This window comes from Rhinatrema bivittatum, chromosome 4, assembly GCF_901001135.1.
Source record: "Rhinatrema bivittatum chromosome 4, aRhiBiv1.1, whole genome shotgun sequence".
NCBI lineage: Eukaryota > Metazoa > Chordata > Amphibia > Gymnophiona > Rhinatrematidae > Rhinatrema > Rhinatrema bivittatum.
The window spans coordinates 481,003,450-481,018,443 of record NC_042618.1 but is presented as its reverse complement, the minus strand read 5'-3'; the positions used below and the strand labels follow the sequence as shown (position 1 = coordinate 481,018,443).

General features: G+C 40.9%; 1 protein-coding gene across 6 annotated transcripts in view; it reads right to left on the bottom strand.

Moving 5' to 3' along the window:
* LOC115089239 (pleckstrin homology domain-containing family A member 5-like) overlaps positions 1 to 14,994 on the bottom strand; it is a 249,729-nt gene that overhangs the window by 113,045 nt on the left and 121,690 nt on the right. The gene's annotated exons all lie outside the window — the stretch shown is intronic.

Below are 14,994 nucleotides of genomic sequence, written 5' to 3'. Positions count from 1 at the left end.
GAAATTAGCGCCTACCCAAAGGTAGACGCTAATTTCGTCGGGCACCGGGAAAGTGCACAGAAAAGCAATAAAAACTGCTTTTCTGTGCACCCTCCGACTTAATATCATGGGGATATTAAGTCGGAGGTCCTGAAGGGTAAAAAAAATAAAATTAAATTAAAAAAATTTTTTGAAGTCGGCCGGAGGCTGTCTGGTCGAAAACCGGACGCTCAATTTTGCCGGCTTCCAGTTTCCGAGCCTGTGGCTGTCAGCGGGCTCGAGAACCAATGCCGGCAAAATTGAGCGTCGGCTGTCAAACCCGCTGACAGCCGCCGCTCCGGGCCAAAAGGAGGCGCTAGGGACGCGTTAGTGTCCCTAGCGCCTCCTTTTGCCCGTTTCTACCGCCGGATCTAATTTAAATATTGAATCGTGTGCACAGGTGAGTGGCCTGTGCGCGCGACGGGAGAGCGGGCGTTTGCCCGTTCTCCCGCGGACTTTACTGAATCGGCCTGAAAGTGAGGTAGTCATCAGCAGGGACTTTGCCCGCTCACCCCCAACCCCCAGAGTACCTGGTAAGATGCAGTGGTCATTTGCAGAACATTTGGGCTATACCCCAAGTTACTACTTTGGGTCAAATGCTGTTGGAAGAATAGATATTGTAGTTGGTGAGGTTTGAAGAAAATTGCTTTGGTCACTTTTAGGACTTGGACTCTGGCATTGAGATTGGAGTCCAGTGAAAACTCTAAGCTCCCAAACTGGTGGCTGAAGGGAAGAGCTAGACCAGAGAGGGTTATCTTTCAGTTTGCCAGTTGTTGATTGTGAAATCCTAGCTGCAGTGCATTCAAGAAGCAGGGAGGGCCCTGCAGTCTACAGGGAAAATGATAAAAGAACCAAAACCTGAGGGAATGAAACTGGAGCTAGCGCTTATAAGTGAGGAGAGTATTTCTGGTAACCACAGGACAGCAGGTTCAGTATTAGAGCACAGCCAATGGTGGTTCATTCAAAGCCAAAGGAGCTGGACAGAAAAACTAACTTTGTTAAGATGGGACCGTATCTCAAGAAGGCATTAACTGGATGGGATAAGATAGGGAAGTAGAAGAGCAGAGATCAAAACGGAAAAAAAGATATTGTAAGAGCAACAAACATTTTTGCTAGAATAAATACAAGTAAGAGGCAAAAAAGGCCACTGTGGTTTTCTATTGAAGTGGTTGGAAAGGTAAGAGGGAAAAAAGACCAGCATTTATGACCTACAAGAGACTGTGGAAAGAGGAAGATAGCCTTTCCAGATATTGCTGCCTAAGAGAAGGTGGGTAAGAAATCAGGAGAGCAAGTCTGCAAAAGGAAGAAAAATAGCTAATACTGTAAAGCAGGGGTAAAGAAATATTAGTAACAAAAGGAAGTACAAACATGGGATTGTAAGACTCAAAGGTGAAGGGGGAATATGTGTGAGGCTGACAAGAATATGTGAAATATTTCTACAGGACCACAGAAAACTGCCACCATAGGAATGGAAGTGAAATAGAGCTCACATCATTTTCAGAAGATAAAACAATGGGGTCAACGGAGGGAGGTTCTGGCAGCTCTGCTTCTTCTGACTCCGGAAGATGTGGCTCTGCTTCACAAAGGGCAAGTAAGGAGTCTGAAAACTACAAACCAATTAGTCTGCTGACCTCACCTAAATGAATGGAGTCACTATTAAAGCAGGCTACTGCGATACCCGGAATCCAGGATCAGGGGCAGCATTTCCATTTATTTATTTATTTACCAGAGATAGGCCTTGTCAGATTAATCTAAGCAATTTCTTTAACTGCGGGATGGGGAGAGTGCTAGATGTAGTGTACTTACATTTCAGCAAGGCTGACTTTTAAATAAAATAAATGCCTTAGGTATGGACCCCAGAGGGAATGCTTGGGTTAAACACAACCAAGGGCAGTAACAGATGGAGCTCACTTTGTGTTACCAGTGTGTGCTGCAGGGATTGATCATTGGTTTGCTTCTGTTCAGTTTTGAAGGCATTGTTGCAGAGGTTTACATTTTTTCAAATACCAAAATCTGCAATAGGGTAGGCACTTTGGAAGGTGTGGAAAATATGAGTAAAGATCTAGTGAAACTTGAAGAATGGTCTAGAGCAAGGATGGAGAGCTCCAGTCCTCGAGAGCCACAAACAGGCCAGGTTTTCAGGATATCCACAATGAACATGCATGAGATATATTTGCATAAAACGGAGGCACTGCATATTCATTGTGGATATCCTGAAAACCTGGCCTGTTTGTGGCACTGAAGGACTGGAGTTCGCCACCCTACTCTAGAGTCTGGCAGCTAACATTTAATGCTAAAAAAAAAAAAGAGCAAGGTCGTGCATTTCAGTTGCAAAACCCCAACCTTCATTACAAGTTGGGATACACTCTTCAAAAGGTTAGATAAGAGGTCATGTGAATAACTGAGCTGGAAAAGCCATTGGGAATAAGTACAAATTCAAAAACCCAATAAATCCACCAAGAGAAAAATCCAACATAACCCACTGTGGATGGCTCAAAGTAGAAAATGACAAGAAATCACTTATTTAACCTTTTAAAGAGCATGTCCCTTTTTGATAATGAAGATGACCATCATTTTCCTATTAAATGATCTTGGATATGGCCTATGATTAAAATCTTGTGCGGCGTCTCTATGAAAGGCATTTTACAGCCTTTAATGTTGTGCCACATTTTATGAATGCCCTTTTATTCCTATATTTAAAGTGCTTTTATATCATTTTCTATTCTGAGTCAACCACAGTGGGTTGTTTTGGATTCTTCTTTTGCTTGATTTATTGGATTTTGTCGATTAATTGTTTAAAAATACCATTTTGAAAGCCCACATAAAATGTATTGCATGCATTAAAAAAAAGATAAAAGGGAGACCAAATGAAAGTGAACATGATTTAATGATGAGATGAAAGAGGCAGTTAAAGCCAAAAGACCTTCACTCGAAAAATGGAAAGCAGACTCAAATGAATAAAACAAATAAGAACATAAGCACTGGCAAGTTAGATGTAATAAAACAGTAAGACAGGCCAAGAGAGAATTTGAGAAGCTTGCCAGAAAGGCAAAAAATAAAAAACTATCAAGTACATTCGAAGCAAAAAGCTTATAAAGGAGTCAACTGCATTGTAATTATTATTATGCATTGTAATTATTTTTCTCTCTGTTCAGTTAAATTTTAAATTTTATCTATGTTTGCCATGTACCATTTGTTCTTAGTTCTATGTATCGCCGTTCAGGCAGTTTCCTGTTCCTTGTAAACCGGTTTGATTTGTATTTAATGCAGGAAGATCGGTATATAAAAACCAAAAATAAATAAATAAATAAATAACTGGATTGCTACATGACGACCGAGTAAAAGGGATGCACAGGGAGTACAAGGAAATAGCAGAAGAGCTGACTGAAATCTTTGCTTTGGCCTTTGAGGAGGATACTGGGAACGCAGCCGCACCTGAAACATTCTTTAATAGGGATAAAACTAATCTCTGTGATCATGGAAAATGTAACAGATCAGATTAACAAACTAAAGATCAATAATTCATCAAGACTGGGTGGCATCCACCCTAGAATCATAAGAACTCAATATGAAACTGCAAACTTGTTACTGGTAACCTGTAACACTTAAAATAACCACAATACCTGAAGGGTGGCCAATGTAACACCAAATTAAAAAAAAAAAAAAAGATTATGGGACGATCCAGGAAACTAGACCAGTGAGCCTGATGGTGATGCCAGACAAAAATGTTGACGTTATTCTTAAAAACAAAATCACTGGTCATATAAACAGAAATGGCTTAATGGGGGAAGAGTCAACGTGGTTTTAGCAAAGGGAAGTCTTGCCTTACACCTTCAAAAAAATCTAAAAGATTGGTAAATAAAAGCAAGCTAGTTGATAGTATGTATTTGGATTTTCAGAAAGCATTTGAAAATGTCACCCAAGGGAGACTCCTCAGGAAATGTAAAAGTCATGGGATAGGAAGCAATGTCGTGTTGTGGATTGGTAACTGGTTAAAAGACAGGACAGAGAGAGTAGGACTAAATGGTCAGTTTCCCAAATGAAGAAAAGTCATTAATGGAGTACCATATGGCTCTGTTTTGGGACCTGTGCTGTTGAACACATTTCTAAATAATCTACAAAAAGGAACAATGAGTGAGATAATAAAATTTGCAGAGGACACTAAATTATTCAAAGTTGTTAAAACAGCAGCGGATTGCAAGGAACTACAGAAGGAGCTTGTGAGACCGGACATCTGAATGGCAGGTGAAATTTAATGCAATGCACATGGGGAAACAATCCAACTACAGGTACACAATGTTGGATTCTGTACTGGGAGTCGGCACCCAGGAAAAGGACCTTGAGTCCTTGTGGACAAGACATTGAAATCCTCAGCTCGGAATGTTAGGAATGGAGAATAAAACAGAATAATATATCGCCTCTATCGATCCATAGTACGACCGTACCTTAAATAGTGTGTGCAGCTGTGGTCACCTCATCTCAAGAGACGCAGTGGAACTAAAAAACTGCAGGGGAGGGGGCAAAGATTATAAAGGGAATGAAATGGCTCCCTATGATGAGAGGCTATGTAGGTTAGGGCTCTTCAGCTTGGAAAAGAGTCGACAGAGGGGACATGATAGAAGTTCATAAAATCACGATTGGGGTGGAACAGCTGAATAAATTATTTATCTGTTCAAATACTAAAACAGGGGACACTCCATGAAACTAATAACCAACAGATTTAAAGCAAATCACAGAAAATACTTTTTCATCATCAGTGCATAAACTGTGCAATCTGTTGCCAGAGGACGTGGTCAAGGTGACGAGCATAGCGGGGTTGAATAGAAGTTCCAACAAGTTCCTGGAGGAAAAGTCCATATAACACATTATTAGCCAGATAGACTAAAGAAAGTTATTGCTATCCTTGGGTGTGAGTAACAGGAAATAGATCTATTTTATGGGATCTGCTGGGTGCTTGTGACCCAGACTGGCCACTGTTGAGAGACAGGATCCTGGGCTCAAATGGTCCTTGGTCTGATCCAGCATGACATTTTTTTATGTTTTTATGTTCTCAGTATACTGCAGGCCCTAATGCAAGAGGTAATGCTGGAGAACCATTTGGCTAGTGATCATAATGAAGTCAAATTTAATATAAACATAAAAAGGAGAATATTAAGTAAAACTACTGCAGCAGCATTCACTTCAAAAAGGGAGACTTTGATAAAGTGAGAAAATTAGTCAGGAAGAAACTAAAAGCAGCAGTTGCAAGGGTTAAAAGTGTGCATGAATCATGGAAATTGTTTAAAAATTACTAATCAAGAGAGGCATATATCATCTCTTACGGGTATATATTAGATTCAAAAGAAAATTTTAACAACCATTAATGTATATAAAAAAAAAAAGACAATTATTTATACAAAATAAAACAGGAAATTTATTAAATACACATTATAAAAATACCATCTTTAAAACTCAGATAAAGCAAAGTTGTCAACCTGCAACAGGTGTTCTCTGTGGATAGGAGGCCAAACCAGCCATACAAGTGGGTGACGACATTGTACGGCGCCAACATGGACCATGGTCTTTCTGAGCATACGCAAGTGTTCTCGTATAGCCCGTTGCACCAGTCTCCTTAGTCTCTTCACTAGCTAAGCTTCAATTATAGGGGATGACAGTGGGATTGCGTAGCTGATTTGTCCTGCTATCCATGGAGAACAATTTACAGGTAAGCAATTTTGCTTTGTTCATGGACAAGCAGGACAAATCCAGCCACCAATATGGGGACTCCCAAGCTGAGGGTTCCAATGAAATATTTTAATTTTTGCTAGAGAGGAATTGCAACCCAATAAAAAGAGGAAGGAGGGCAGATTGAAGCTTTTAATTGAATAGGTTTCTTAAAGCTGTTTGGCCAAAACTATTATCCTTTCAGGAGTCTTCTTCGAGACAGAAGTGTTTGGTAAAAGTATGTATAGAGCATCAAGAAGTTGCTTTGCAGATATCGAACTTAAGCTAAGAGATGAGCAATTGAAGCTGATACTGCTCTGACTTGATAGGGCTTTTTGGCAGGGATTCCAGGATTAGTGTAGCAAGAGGAAATACATTTGAAAGCTATAATGCTTGCTTTTTCACTGGTAAGTCTTGAAATAACTATGGATAATTTGTAAAGGTCTTGGACAGTCCCAAATAAAACAAAGCTCTTCTACAATCTAAAGTGTGAAGAGTCAGTTCAGCTTTATTGGAATGAGGCTTCAGAAAAAAAGGAGGAAATACAATAGATTGTTTGAAATGGAATTGAGAAACAACCTTCAGTAAAAACTTAGGGTAAGTTCTCAAGATTACTCTAATTTTAAAAATGTGTGTGTAGGGAGCATCCTGAAGTTCATTTATTCTGCATGCCGAGGTCACTGCTATTAAAAAATACTACTTTCCAAGATAGAAACTTGAGATGATCTGGTACCAAAAGTCCAAATGGTGAACTCAATTTAGAGAGAACTATGTTGAGGTAGCATTGTGAAGGAGGAACTCTTAAACTGGAGAACAAAGATGGTAGAGACCTCTGATGAATTTAGCTACCATAGGATAGTGAGAAATTAAATAACCTTCCAAGTGATGATGATAGGCAGCAATAGTACTTAGAAGTACCTCGACAGAGTTAGTTTCAATCCTGACAGTAAGAGATTGAAAAGATACTGATGTAGAATGAAAGTAGAGCAGCTTCATGGATCTGCCTGTTCTGGCTAGTGCACCAACTGGAAATTCTTTTCAATTTAAAGTTATAAGCATCTGTTAGAGGGCTTTCTTGCCACTAAAACTACTTCTATCTTCGTGGGACATGACATTGATTACACTACTTGGTTTTCAATATCCATACAGTTAGTGCTAGCAACTGAAAGTTGGGATGAAGAAGTAACTTTTGTATTAGCAACATTGGAAATATTTGAAGATGTATTGATAGTGAAATAGCTTGCCTTTGTAGCCATGAAACCATACCTGATGCCACCACATTGGTGTGATGAGAATCATCTTCCCGTTGCCCTACTTGAAGATGGTCATTGATATGAGAGAGAGGTGGAAATGTATAAAAGTGGTGCCTGTTCCATGGAATGACAAACTTGTCCAATGCTAGAGAATTCAGAGCCGGTCTTTTCAAGCAATACAGTGGAAGCTTGTGGCTCAATGGCTTTGTAAAGAGTCCACCTGTAGCATTACCCAGCACTGGAAAAGAGACAGTGCACCATGCTGGGAAAAAGAGACCACTTGTAATGCTACAGTCAACGTTTTAGGAGTTTGCCAGAGTATTGAACTTTCCCAATTCCATATCCTGCACAGGATTGCAAATATACCTCCTTGTTTGTTTATATAATACATGGCTACTTGACTGACTGTTTGGATTTGAACTTTTGCTCCCTTTGCCCACTTTTCAAAGACAAGGAAAGCTTTGAATATGGCCTTCAGCTCTGAAAGATTTTTCTCTTGGACAGTGCAAGTGCCTTATGAGCACATTGTAATGAGATGGGCACTCCAGCCTTGTGTTGTGGCATCTGTCATTAATATTTATTGTGCTTACAGAGAGTGAAAGTTTTGACCACAAAGATTTGAAGATTAGGCCCACTAATGCAGGGTATGAATGAACAGTTTGGCTATATTTATTCCGAAAGACATTGATTGAGTATGCTGATTCCAATGAGTCTCACATACCACAGGGCTTGCCTCCTGCATAAATGTCCAAGGGGGAATGACACAGACAGTGGCTGCCATTTGTCTAACATTCCTGTGAAGGTCCTGGCTGAGAGCGATGATTGGACAGACAACTTGTGAGCTATATGATTCAGATTTTTCATCCTCTGTAAAGGAAGAAAAGCTTTTTCTTCTGTGGTGTTCAAGAAAGCGCCTAGGAATTCCAACTGACATATTGGCGTTAGAGTTGGAACTTTTGGAAGTTTACTAAGAAACCCACATAGGATGTGGTTTGTTCCACTTCCATAAACGATCTGCTCAATATTTGCCAATTTTCTTGATATAGAAAGACTATTTCCTGACATGTACAACTACTACTGCCAGATATTTGGTAAAATACCCTTGGAGCTGCCAATAGGCCAAACTACAGGACTTAGTACTGATAGTGATCTTTGTTTATTACAAAAGCACAAGTATCTCTGGTGATTCATGTGAATGGCTGTATGTATGTAAATCTAGGGTTGTCAACCAATCCCCAGTTTCTAAATGAAGGATGGTGCCAAGGGAGCTCATCTTGAATTTCTCTCTTTTGAGGAATTTATTAAGACTCCTTAAATCCAGAATGGAACACAGAAAGTATCTGGAAAAGAATCCTTTTCCTCTTTCTGCAAATGGGACTGGCTCTACTGAATGTGACACCAACACTAAGGCAAGTGATTCTCTTAGTATCTGGCTCTGATGTGGAGGACTGACTGGTGGTAGTTCTTGAAAATTTAGGCAAGAACCTTTGAGAACTATTTTTATAACCCAACTGTCCGAAGTGATGAGTGACTACTGACTGTGAAAATGTTGTAGTCTTCGCCCCACTGACAGAGTCTAACAAAGAAAAAGGTAGGCCACTAGTCTGTCAAAACTAAGAACAGACTTTGCTGAGTTATGTCTCTAGGATGGGCTCATTTGTTGTTGCTATTGCGATTGTTGCTATAACTGGGGACATTGACTAATATAAAGGTAATGCGGATATCTTCTGTGGAAGTAGTAACATTGTTTCTGAGAATATTGATGTTAGAATTTCTTATGTGAAGATTGTTCCATAGCTACTGTTAATATTTGCAATGTGGAGAAATTTAACTTCATCTTGAATATCCAATAACAGAGTTCCTGATGTGCCTACTTTTTGGCAAAATACTGAACCATTTGAAACTGATGTGCCGAAATTCTTGATTGTAGCATTGCTGATTGCAAATTCAACTTGCCTACAATATCTAGTAATTTTGCTTTCATTCCCAGAGTTGGCTAGAACAAGTTTGACTTTTTTGCTTTCTTCAGGGTTGTTTCTACTACCACAGAGTCATCAGGAAGCTGGATCTTAAATTTTAAGTCTATTCTCCTAGCCACTGGTGGCGCAGTAAGAGGCAATTGCCAAATTTTTAATTGTAGGTCTTGAAGTGCCTTATATACAGGAATGGCCATAGATTCTTTAGGAGCTTAAACAAACTTCAATGTTCCAGGAAATTTTGTTCACCAGCTTTCTTTCTCCACATTGAACAGCACTGAATCTGCCATCCTCTGAATGAAACTGAGTATGACATCTTCTGGCGGAGTAGTAGTTTTAACAAGCTTGGGAGATGGATCAGACGGTAATTCCAAAGAACCTCTAGAAAACTGAAGTGAATATTTTTCAAAGGATAATGCTAATACCTCATCTGAATCAGAAATTAACACTAGATCTTCTTTTGAAGTTGTTTAATTCCCTCATGATAATGAACATTGAGCTCGGTCCTCCTGAGCTGTTTGAGGTTTCTCATAAGGAGGAATAGGTGACAGACTAATTCAGTGGCAGTTTTCCCAGAATGGGTTACACTGCATGCAACAGAGGAGTTGATAGGATTCATTACAAATAATTATGAACAAATTCTAACCACAACATTTGTACAAAGGGCAGGTTGAGTGTCATAGTTGTAGTAGTAAGATCAGTGGTGTAGAAATAGAAAAAGAATCTGTGGTGATATGTTGTATGTGCACCAAAGCCTTTTGGGTCTGTAATTTTCTGTGCATTTGGATAGCATCAAGGTGAATGGCACAGATGGTTCCCAAGTCATTGGAGCCAATTTGCCAACATCAGACACTGTATTCTTTGGGACCAAAGGAACTCAAGGCAATGTCTTTTGATGCTGATGGTGCAAGAGATCTTTTCCTTTCTTTCCTACGCTTGGCATGAGAAGAGGATGATCTACGATTTCGGTGCTTAGAAGACTAAGACCTTTTTCTTTTATGTACTATCCAAACTTTTTCTCTGTTCGAAGGATAAGAAATATTTTAACTTAAGTTCTCTGCATGAGCGCTCGGGGAGATATTCTTCCAAATGCAGCACAATTAGACATGTCATGTCCAGGCTCCAGACAACACAAACTATGAAGAATCAGGCTGGAAATGTTGTGCCTACATTTGGCACAAAGTTTGAAAGCTTTTTATCTGATCTCGAACTCTTCAACATGATGAAGAAAGTAGACGAGAATAATCTAAACTTTTTTTTTTTTTGAGAAGATGAGAGTAACCAAGAAATATAACTGAAGAAAGTGGAAAAGAAAACCTTAAAAAAAATCATGAAAAAAATATGGTGGCAGGCGAACAGAGAGAACAAGATATTCTTTTGCTTCAGTGGAAGAAAAGGAACTAAGACACCTCTCAAGGCAATTGCATAGAACATCCTCACATGCTCAGAAAGACTTCTAGATCTTTCTGAGCTCTGAAAGAGCATGTTCCATGTTGGTGCCATACGATGTCACCTACTTGTGTGGCTGGATTCCTCATTTGTTTGCAGAAAAACATATTTCACACACTAAAAAAGATCAAAGGAAGATCAAACAACTGCCAGAGGTTATATAATGCTAGGAAATAGGTTAAGGTCAAAAATGGAAAGCAAGATGAAATGAGGAGAATAGGAAATAGTATAATCACTGGCAAGGGAGAGGTAAAACAATAAGGAAGGCCAAAAAAAGAATTTGAGAAGAAGTTTGCTACAGAGGCAAAAAACTATTAAGTATTTTCAAGTAAATCAAAAGCAAAGAGACTGCAATCGAATCAGTTGAACCACTAGAAGACTAGGGGGTGATAAAAGGCACTCAAAAACGACAGTCATCACAGAAAAACTACATTGTTTGCTTCAGTCTTTACTGAAGAACATGACGAGGAGATACCCAATCCGGAATCATTCTTTGAAGGTGACAAGTCAGAGAAATTGAAGCAAATCACTGTTATATTGGAAGATCTAAAGCAAATTGACAGGCTAAATAGCAACAAATCACCAGTAACAGAGGCATTCACCCCCAGAATTCTGAAAGAACTCAAATATGAAACTGCCAGTCTGTTCCTGTAAATCTGGAACCCTATCATTAAAATCTGCCGCTGTACCTGAAGACTGGAGGGCAGCCAATATAACAATCCAGGAAACTGAAGACCAGTATATGCCTGATGTCAGTGTGGGGCAAAATGGTAGAAACTATAGTTAAGAACAAAATTATCGGCAAATGGAGAGGCATGGCTTAATGGGAAAAAGCCAACATGTTTTTTTAGCAAAGGGAAGTCATGCCTTATCAATTTATTAGAATTATTTGAAGATATAAGGGTAACAGGTCGATATAATGTACCTGGATTTTCAGAAGGTATTTAACAAAGTCCCTCATGAGAGACTCCTCAGGAAATTATAAAGTCATGGGATAGGAGGCAGTGTCCTGTTATGGACTGGTAACTGGTTAAAAGACAGGAAACAGAGAGTAGGTTTAAATGGTCCATTTTCCCAATGACGAACAGTGAAGTGCCCTAGAGCAGTGGTTCTCAACCTTTTGTCTGTCAGGACACACCTGACAGATGGCTCTCACATGCGTGACACAATGAACACATGACTAACGGGGCTAAATGTAAACATACACTCTGCATCCACAGGAACCCCAACATTGGGTGCAGAGCAGAACAAGGGCATTCCCTGTACAAGTCACCATACAAAAAAAAGAGATATTCTGATGTCATCTCAGTAACAGCAACACAAACTTCCTCCACCATCAGGTGCAATAGCCCTACTTATGAAAAGACAGCAGTTCACTACCAATGCATATCCCTATTAAGAAAACACAATAAATAAGACTGATACAAATGCCTACATGCTTTTAGTAAAATACCTCACCTTGGTGAGACCATCAAAACCAACCTTCACCAAATACAGAAAGACTGATATTACAAACATGGAGAAAGAAACTGGAATGGAAACCTAAAACGCCACTCTGCATGCAGTGCAAACCTGGAGAAATGAAAACAGAAATATAGCACCTAACATAGTCCCAGGATCTGCAATATAAATGGGCTCTGACCGACGGCCCGCAAATGCGCAGTAGAGTGCGGCTCTGCCCGACGTGCCGCGCATGCGTGGGCGAGAGAGCACGTCGGGCATAGCACGTCAGTCAGAGCAGAGCGGCGCCGGGAGGAAATTGAGCCGTGTGAGGGCTGCAGTGAGGCGCGCGCGAGACAGAGACCCGCAGAGCACGTAGGTCAGAGCTCAATGTGCAGTACAAAGCGGCTCTGACGGACGTGCCGCGCATGCGCCGGCGATAGAGCACGTCGGCCTCATAGTAAAGGAACTAGAAGAAGGAGGATAGTAAGAGAAAGGGGAGGGCCACAGTAGGTGGAGGAGTGGGAGAATAAGGAAGAGAAAGGTGCTGGGCAGGTGAGGCGCAGTGAGTGCAAGGGGAGTGTAATGGAAGAATGAGGGGAGAGACCAGCGGGTGATAGAATGGGAAGGGGCTGCAGGAGAGGACCTGGGGAAGAAAGGAGGAACATTGGGAGAATGAGAGATGAGGAGCAGTGGGAAAGTGAGAGGGGGTTGGGGAGATGGGGCAGCAGGACAGTAAGAGGGGAGGGGAGCTGGAGGCTTGTCTTTAATAATGCAGACAAACTAATCAGCACAAAGTTACACCTGCATCATGGAACACACGCCAACAGTAACAACCCAACCTATGAAATGGCAACACTACAAATATTAAACCAGGCCCTAAACACCAATACACCTCCTTTTAGGAAAACAGAACAAGACAAGGTGCTATAGATCCCTACCAAGAAACTACAAGCTCGCAGAACACCCTTACCTGGTTCTCACATGCAGAACACAGACAGACCCTCACCAAATACAGAATATAGTGACCATAAAGCTAATGTTTTTGGTTTTCCATTGTTGCACTGCATACAGTTTGGCTTCTTGTTATTTCCAGTTCAGTTTTTCTCTGCACATTTCTATTTATACATTCCTCAAAAAATATAAAATAATTGTAAAACTATATTAATAAAGAGAATGTTTCAAAACGATTGAGAGTAACATCCAATAATTAAAAATTCCTAAAAAATCTCCAAACACCAATAAAATATTTCAAACAGCAGACATCACCCATAATACCCAATAATTAATATGATAATCAAGAAAAATGAACTAAAAAAGCCACCTTAACTTACCCTCTCCAGCAACTCTCTTACTCCTTTCCCTTGCAGGTCCAGTAGCACACACCAGAAGTAGTAGTGGCTGCTGAAGCTCTGACCTCACGCTCCTCATCCTTAGGGCCCAGGACCAGTCTCTCAGTCTTTTACACAAACATACACACACACCAGTCACACCCCCACAACCAGTTTCTCTCTCACATACCAGTCATCTCCCCGACCAGTCTCTCACTCTTGCACACATACATCAGTCTCCTCCCTGACCAGTCTCTCACACACACACTCACCTCCCTGACCAGTCTCTCTTTCAATCAAATACACGTGTTCTCTCTCACTTACATATAAGCTCTCAATCACACACATGCTCTCTCTCACACACACACACACAATCTCTCACACGTAAGCTCTCAGCCACACATTCTCTCATTTATGCATATGCTGGCTCGCTCTCAATCTTTCTTCCCCCCACCCTCTCAGAGCACAAATGGGAGCTGCACCACTCTCCTTCTCCAGCCCCTGCGGTCCAAAAAAGAATCCCATCGGCAGTGGGGACTAAAGCTGCTCTCTTCCTCTTGTGGACCATCAGCTGATGTTCTGGTTTTCTCTAGGCCCGCGCTACCACTACTTTTGAATGCAACATGGCCCTTTTTTCTTCCCACGCCCTCACTACACATCACTTCCTCTTCAGAGTCGTGGGGGCAGGAAGAAGAAAAGGCCATGATATACTTGCCAGCTGTTACTGACACTGGTTCCCGTCCTGGCTTGAGGGTGCTGATAGCCCAGGTGGCAACGGCAGCAATAGAAGGATGTCTGCCTCTCTCACTGGGGTGAAAGGAGAGAGAGAAAAGAGCAGGCGGGCCAGCAGGAGTGCACGATACACCTGCCAGTGCTTGGGGACACTGCCCTAGGGATCTGCACTGGGACCACTGTTTAACACATTCATTAGTGTATAGAAAAAGGAGCAATACTTGAGGTAATCCAATTTCCAGATGCCACAGTTGTTCAAAGTAGTTCAAACTGCAGAAAGGGATTGTGAAACTGGAAGGCTGGGCATCTAAATGGCAGATGAAATTTAAAATGAACAAATGCAAAGTGATGCAGATAGGGAAATCTTAAGTATACACAATGCTATATTCCATATCAGGAATTTCCACCCTTGATGTCATTGTGGACAATACGTTAAAATTTTTAGCTCAATGTGCAGTGGCAGCCAAAGGAATAAGAAAACCAAAAAAGGAATATCATAATGCCTCTGTTTCAATGGATGTTGAGGTCACACCTTAAGAAACCACGCCTCAAGAAAAGATGTAGCAGAACTAGAAAAAGTACAGAGAAGGGTAACAAAAATGATCATAGAGCTGCATCAGCCCACTCATGAAGAAAGGCTACACAGCCTGGAGAAGAGATGAGTTAGAGAGGATATGAAATTAATTATAAAATTGTGTGTGTAGGGAACATTTCAAATAGTCGAGATTAGGGAAGACTCCCTACGATGAACAGGGAGCAGATGTAAAACGAATGTAAGGAAGCATTTTTTTCAGTCAATGCATAATTAAGCTATGGAACTTGTTGCCAGAAACTGTGGTGTAAGAGTTGTAAAAAGGTTTGGACAAGTTTCTGGAGGACAGGGCCATGAATAATTATTAGCCAGACTGACTTTGGTTTCTCCATCTCTTAATTTTTGGGAAGAACCTGAAACTGATGTATTAGGATCTGTTAGGTGCTTCCAGGCGACCTGGCTTGGCCACTGTTGGAGACAGGATGCTGGGCTCGATGGACCCTTGGCCTGACCCAGGAGGGCACTTCTTTCGCTTTTCTAGGTCCTGCTGTACCTGAGCT